We start from the raw sequence: 7,609 nt of genomic DNA, 5'->3' as shown, positions 1-7,609 counted from the left end.
AACACCAATCGATTCTAGGGGCGAAGAGGTCCTCCTCCGGACGAGGGGATCATGTACCGCACCAAAGCCACGAGAGGGACCGCGCCAATCCTCAGCCCCACTGATCAACGACAGCACGTGTATAATTTGAGCGGGCACATGTCGCGGCAGTACAATCTCAGTTTCGCCTCCTTGCGTAAAAGCCTGGAGTCGTTTCGGCCGATGCGGTAGGCAGAGATCCCCCAGCACGGCCGCGGATGGGCCTTGGCCGACACAACCTTCCTTTCCTCTCTCATTCCCCCGAAAAGTGTGGCGCCGTCGCCTGGAACGTCATCCAGTGCCTGTTATGGCTCGGGTCGACGTCCCTATCTGCTGTGTTATGTCCCAATACAAATCGTCACTAATGTCGGCAGGGCGGACTGATCTCGTCCCCTAGGTGGCTCGGCTCTGAAACGACCGAGACAATTCCAAGCCACAGCACGCTAGTTCGCTTCGACACTGCGAGAGTTAGCCCCCTCTCTCTGTCGCGTGTGTCTCCTTTGTCGGACAATTCCTTCATCGGCACTGACTCCATTCTCCATCTACAGTCGACGACGAAAGTGCAGGAAGCTGTACGATCCGTTCAGCTTTCGGAATTAACGGAGACCGTACAATTTCTCCTTACCTAAGGATAAATGCTCGAAATGACTTCGCTCCAAGACAATCTCTCCATACATGCCATGCAGAGTGTTCTGGTCAGCCACAAACCCTGTAGTCCCGCTAAGCAAGCTATACCCAGATCGCTGCTGCTGCTGCTGTAGACTTTGATGCCAGTCTGACTGCACCTATGCAGGGGTCGGACACAATCACAAACAGGAAACGTTGCTCGCGTTCACGGTGCTGTTGAACGGAGTAGACTTGCGCTCCCCAGCACCTGCTGTAGACGTACGCGCACACAGACGACGCCCACAGGATAGCCCTGCCCACCACTGACGCAAGCCACTGTAAAACTACCCGAAGACGGGAAGGACGTTGGAGACGGCCGAAATATGTGGTGGGAAACCGCAACTTCGCAAACGACTACCTGCACCAACCAGCGGCACCGCAGGGGAGGCGCGGGCGTTACAAAATAAGGGGCCGCCAGCCGCGACTTGGTGCCGTGACAGAGTGACACAGTAGAAGAAAGGCGAAGAGACGAGATAAAAGTAAAGGAGAGCCAGTGAGAGAGCGCACGCGTAGGGGAGTTGCTAGACCGAGGAACCCTGGGGACCGGCAGCACAGACCCGCGGGGCGTCTGGATCTCAACTAATCCACTGGTGCACTCAAAGAACTGCGCCAGCACGTACAAACCGCCAGCCTGGGGCCTTGATGTCTTTCTGGCCGGCAAGCGGCGCGCGAAGTCTGTAGACACTTGACCCGAGACTATAACGGCTCCCCCGATTCACAGACCGGGGAGAAGAGATGAATGACGCCCGCGAACGCACCTTCACTGCATCTCCGGGTACATCGTGAACGAGAGTCACATTTTCCGAGTTGTGGAGATACTCGTCAAGGAGTTTCAGCCAACTGCGAGGAGGCATGGAGATAGTGTGCCGCCTCCGCCATCGAATAAACCCGGGCAGCGTATGAGGGGACGCCTGCACCAACACACACATAAGGATTGTCACGTTCAGTGCCACTACTTACGAGAGTAAAAGAAACTACCGCCACTACGTTCCCAGCCGTTCTTCTGCGCGGGGAAGCGAAACAAAAAAGAAAAGACAGCAGAGACAAAAAAGTGTGGAGACACCGGTGTCCAGTTTAGTGAAGACAAAAGCTTTTACGTTATCCAATCCACAACACCGTGACGCTTACATGTTACGTCGGGAAGATATGCGAGATCCGAAGAAAAGAGACAGGGTCAAACCATGCGCCTTGGGGTGACTCTCTTTTCGCATGTAAAGGGCTACGAGGCATGTGCCCAGCACATGACTAACGTCGTACAGTGCGCGGAGATAGCAACCCTTCCTGGGCCGCCCATAGCCGGGCGCGCTCCTGCAGGCACCGAAGTGTCTTACTTGGGAACCCAGTTCACAGGCGACGCAGGCTAGAGCAAATACCGCTATTTACATCTTACCATCGCGGGCAACAAAACAGTCTGGCCGATCGGAATGTCTCGGAAAATGAAAGTAAGCGCGAGACAACCGCTTCGCCTCTCTTGCCTCGCTTGATGCGGGTGCGACGAGGGAAAAGAGATTCCTCTGATGCGTAGGCGCTCAAGGCGAATGACCCCCCGGCCACCCGAGGTGCCACCGCCTGCCGCAGGCACTCCCTAGAAGAAGCAAATGAGAAGGAGGCAGGCACCCATTAGCAGCTTCGGTACACATTTCCGTCGTGCTCGCCGCCGCACACTCCGACACAGAAGAGTTGCCTCTGACGCGAGGAGCTTCTCGAACCTTAGAACAGGTCGCTGCTGGTGGCTGTATACCTTATTGTCCTGTTACGGTTAGTGCTACGGGCCCTTACCGCCTCTGCTTGGTGTCCACTCGAGTGGCCACGTGAAATGAGGAGCGCCCCCGATCACTCGCGTACTGGTGCAGTAGTGAGGCTATTACAACCTCGATTTAGTCCGGCTACTACAACCTCGACTAGTCCGGCTACTACAGCCTCGACTAGTCCGGCTACTACAACCTCGACTAGTCCGGCTATTAGATGAGCGGTGTGTTTAAGACTAGTCCGCATTGGCCTGTGATCCTACTGTATTATATAAGCACAGATAAGATGATTAGGATAGTAGGGATAGGACTGATCGAACACATTGAATAACAGAGACGACGATCTTTCTCGCTTTCCGTTCAAAAACGAATCCCGACCAAAGCTCACCAATCACTGTCGCTACGTCTGGAAGTTTGGCCAGGCAAAGGTAAAGAGAATAGCTCGTCCAAGGGAACGGACAGCTAACCGCTACCCGCTCGGAGCCCTGGATGATTTGCATACAAGTATCCACGCTCCAACTGCAGGACGGAGGAAAAACAAGAGCGAGTGCGCCTGCGGGCGCGGCTACGCCGCGAGATTCTAACTCCTGGTAACTCACTGGCTACAGAAATCATGCTTCGAGCCCAGCAACTTTCAGCTCGGCATCCGATCTGTGCCAGGGACTTCTCACCAAGCACGTACGTCCCATGGGGGGCGACCTGTCGTGCCATATCTCCCTTCATACCTTGCCTATGGCTTTCAGAAGATGCCTGACATTGACAGTTGCCTGGAAGCGAGGTAGAAGTTCCCCGGTTTCAGTGCCTGTACCATCAGAAGGCGCGTCTGGTGGCCCGGGTCGTCTGAGCAGCTGGGCTGGGACTTCCTTCGAGTGTGAAACTCGGAAAGAGGAAAAAAAACAGCGTGAGAAAGCGATTTGCATCCATGCAGTCCTACTATCGTTTAGCCCTTCCAAGTGGAGAGAGTTCAGGTGAGCGGACACCCGGACGTCACGGCAAATGCTCCGGAGGGCGCCGATGGTGCGTCGAAACGTCAAGGCCTCTAGGTAGGACAACTCCAGCTCCATCGCTCAGAGTTGGAATCGAGGCACGGTGCACAGGGGAAGTTTCGCTATGGGGACGAGCCCCGCCCTAGCCGTTTTCTCGCTGAAAAGTATCTGATACCAAAGGCCACCGGGGAAGAGACCGGACCAGACGACCATTGTCCTCTTTGTCTCTCTCGGAAGACACTACGGGAGACGCTACGGCCGGAAGGGAGGCGACAGTCTGCAGAAACTTGGCGAAGACGATCGATCATGACACGCAGAGCAGTCTGGGGCCCAGACGCAAACCCGCGGACGAGTCATCTCAGCCCTCCACAAAAGGTGCCGGCAGCGTACGAATCCCTCAACAATATCTAGCGATCTTTACTTGGAGACACCTTTTCCCTGCGTTGCTTCGAGGCGATAATGACCTACCACAAACCCCTATGACTGGCAAGCTTCTTGCTTCTCACATACACGGTTTCGATGCGTACCTTCTTTGACATTTCCGTCCCCTTGCGTTGGCGGCCGGGTCGCAGACGAACCCTTATCCACGTGTATTCAGTTCGGACCCAGGCTAGCTGGCAGCCCGCGACATGGGTATTCGCCAAGACCCGGGGCCGCCACGAGAACATAGAACCCGTTCTGGGACTGCAGCGTTCCATAGGACGGGACAAAACAAATGGAGCTGCCGAAGCACAACCCCGAAACACGTTTCGGAGTTCTTGAGTAGAGGCAACAATCCCTCTTTCCTAGGGGCATGCAGAGAGCACTGGGACAAGCATCTACCCAAGTGTGCAGCCCGATGCGAGATTGACGACATACCGGCTACCCCGCAGAATGCCTCCTGATGCGTAGGTGCAGAACACACCGACGACAGGAGCCTAAGCACTGGGCGAACGAAGGACAGATGCAGTCGAAGTGGAAGCTTCGATAGTCGAGTTAGAAAACGCCGATGTCCAGCCCTGTTCGGTGCTCAACCACCCGCCCAACCACGCACACGCCTTCCGCGATACCACACAGCCCAGATGACACACTGGATAGCACGAACGCGAACAAGAGCGGCGCACTTCACACGGAAGATCAAACACATAGCATGCATAGGGAAAGCGCCCGGACTCGAGACCGCATGCATCACTTCTCAGATACTGTGAAAAAAACCCGCGAATCTGATGCGTGAGCCGCCGACCGTGAGGTGCGACGACAGCGACAGTCCGGGGGAGGACCTTGTGGTTCGGTGGCAGGTCTGATTGTAGCACACTTTAGTCGGTATGTGTCTCATTTGGCCTCCTCAGTAGCAGCAAAGCTGCGCAGTCCTGCTCTGTGCCTGCCGCCGTCCACTGAGCTAATAAGCACAAGCATTTGGTAGCATCCGAGAACACGAGACGAAGCGCCCTAGAGCGTGCTCTGGGAAAGTACTTGTAAAGAAGTCTTTTTTTCAGTTCCGTCCCCAAGAAAAACCTTCTCCGCATCAAGATGCCTGCACGGCGCCCCAAGGCGCGCTGCTCGCCCCTGGGCGGGTCAGGATAACCCCATCAGCTAGAATTTGCTCGCCGCATGTCGACAGTTGTATCTGTGCCCCACTCACTGTGCCTAAGGTCACAGAGACAGAGAAGCTGTTTCGAAGAAGCGGAGTGAACAACTGCTCGGGAGGCCCTCAGAATACCCTATTTTTTCGCTCCCTGGACTGCCAGCTTGTGAATAGAGGAGGGGGGCGGCGGAGAATGCAGAGTACAGCAGTTTAACGTGAAGACTACGGGCCAGCCTCAGTACTGCTTCAGCTGTCACATCATCGAACCTCAGACACTCTCCGGGTGTGCTAGGACTGGAATCAGCGAACTTTCCCCGGTCCGTCAAATCGACCAGTATCGACAGGGGGGACATGCCGGCTGCACATGACAATCGCCTCAACGATGGCTCCTGTGGGGCTGAAGTCCCACTACACTATACCCACATGACATTGTTTGGGTTGTGGTTCCACAGCGACACGGCTCGCGTGTCCGTTGCTTCGTGGTTAGTCACTTTCCTGCTAGATGCAAAGGGAAGCAAATCTGAGAGGGACATCACCCTGCTGACGGGCACATTTTCGCGGCCATCATCAGGAACTCTGGAAGGACCTCAGGATGTGCTGATTCTCTTGTGAACACATCTTTTGCTTTGAGCAAGGAGCTGCCTAGCGGGGATCACTTCAACAGTCGATATCAGGCGACACGGCTGAGTTTCATCTTTCGACATTACAGGTCTCTGTTGTTTTTGTCAGAGCGTAGAGGCGTCTACTACGAAGTGGTAAAGTGACTAGCGGGGTTCAGAGTCAATGAACTTCATTACACGGCCACGGCGGTGCTGCTGTGCCCCGCCCTAGGGTCGCCGGAGCCCAAGAAGAGACGGCGCTATGGCGACTCCCGGTAATTTCGGTGTTCGGCCGAGGGCTGATGCCGTTAATCTCCGAGCAGTTATGAGAGCCGACAATGCACGGCTTAGTGGCGTGTCCCTCTCGACAGCCGCTCGAAAGGTAGCGGAAAGCGGTGAAAGCTCTCCGCCTTTTTCCCAGGAAGCTCCCTCGCTATGGTCACAGACCGACGCCCTGAGCTCTTTGGGTGATCGTGACGGCCACTCCATTCCCTCATCCATTAACACTCGGCGGCTAGTAACTGGTTTTGAAAACGAAGAGAGGTGGTCAAATAGACTAAACAGGTGTATCTATCCCACCGATGAACGGGGTCCTGAGGTCATAGATCTAAGAGAGCCCACGGCGACTTCTTTTTCAGTCCTGTGTGGAGGTCCCGGATACCTGGCACGGGGAAGAACCGACCGGCCACACAGCGGCGCACCGGACGCCGCTCTCGATTCTCTAGCACCCGTACCCGCGCTTGTCAGCCAGTTTTTCCCCGTGCGCCAGCTCCTGGAGAGCCCGACAGGCAACCCTGCGGTCCGCAAGATCTCCATGACCAATCATTTGCCGGGTCCAGGGCGTTGCTCGCAGGAAGAACCGGGCGCGCCTGGCGGTCCCTGCTCCTCGACGCACACTAGCTTCTTTGGCGTTGCACGCGGTCCGCGATCTACCGAGGAGTTCTCTGGCTGCCCATCATCGAAGCCTCCGGGCCGCAGCCCCCACGTGTCTTTGAAGGGTGCGCCGAGTCCCGTATTCCGTTCTTTCTTCGCTTGGCCAGCACACGTGCACGGCGGTTTCACTGCGCCTTCAGCGGTCCATACAGCTTCATGCAACGTTGAAAGTACATCGAACAGCACGCGGTCCGTGCCGAAGCCTAGCCAGCTCCTCGCTTTCTCCCCCGCCGTCGTGCCGGGCAACCGAGAACCGAACCAGAGAGACTCGAAAGTTTGTGACAACGCTGCTCGGAGTGGAGCCAAGGCACCTTGGTTGCCAGACGCACCGACCCCCTGGGAGACTCCGACCGGTGAGGACGGCTCGTCGATGCGGGAACTCTGCAGGGAACCTAGCGATTGTCATTCCCTTTCTCAAATCCACCGCTCCAGCCCCGTAGCATCCAGCGAACGTCCCAAGCTGACTGGAGCACCACGGGACTGGCCGGCTGCAGCTAAGGCAACGGCAGACATCCGCGAACCTCCAACGTGTCAAGACGCTTCTGGGCTTCTTCCCCAACCTCAGTCACTAGAAACCCTTCCGAACAGCGGGCACACGATGCAGGGCAGTTTCTTCCCCACTCCGGACGCGCGCAGCAGCGTCCTTGAAGCTTTGCCGGAGACCTTCACTGTCCGCGCAGCTCCTCCCGGCCGTACAGCTGCTAATGATACAGACTTCGCTGCACTAAACTCGTTGATGCACACAGAAAATGAAGAAGCACACACCCGTGCTCGAGAGCTTGCATGTGACCCTTTCTCCCCTCCTACCTCTCCGGTGTTGCCTCGCTCCACAGATGCGACCGGCGCTGGCGCGAGAGGCTCACGCCCCGGCATAGCTAGGGCGCGGCTTCGTGTGGCTACGAAAAATGAGTTCGCTGCATCTCTGCAGCGTCCACTGACCTGTCAAAGCCAACGTCCTGCCTCTCCGGGACCGGTAACTTCTCTGCTCCCTCCACCTCAGCCGAACAAACAGGCGCAACTCCCTTCGTCACGAGTATCGTCTCCGTCATCAAATCCAGAGCTGCAGCCACGCCCCTGTTCAGCCCCCTGTCTCGC

The 7,609-nt window shown here is 56.4% G+C and overlaps 1 protein-coding gene across 1 annotated transcript in view; it reads right to left on the bottom strand.

The window, feature by feature from the left end:
* The window catches only part of CSUI_000574 (rad9 protein), a 9,111-nt gene extending 4,494 nt beyond the window's left edge, over positions 1–4,617 (bottom strand). Inside the window, exons 1-4 of the mRNA XM_068060808.1 lie at positions 3,158–4,617; positions 2,075–2,269; positions 1,443–1,595; positions 644–803 (exon numbers count right to left, since the gene is read on the bottom strand). The gene's annotated coding sequence lies outside the window, so the exon portion shown is untranslated. The remainder of the gene's footprint in view (positions 1–643; positions 804–1,442; positions 1,596–2,074; positions 2,270–3,157) is intronic.
* Between the last annotated feature and the right edge of the window lie 2,992 nt (positions 4,618–7,609).

Source organism: Cystoisospora suis (assembly GCF_002600585.1).
Source record: "Cystoisospora suis strain Wien I chromosome Unknown contig_218, whole genome shotgun sequence".
Classification (NCBI taxonomy): domain Eukaryota; phylum Apicomplexa; class Conoidasida; order Eucoccidiorida; family Sarcocystidae; genus Cystoisospora; species Cystoisospora suis.
This window is presented reverse-complemented; position numbering and strand designations above follow the sequence as displayed.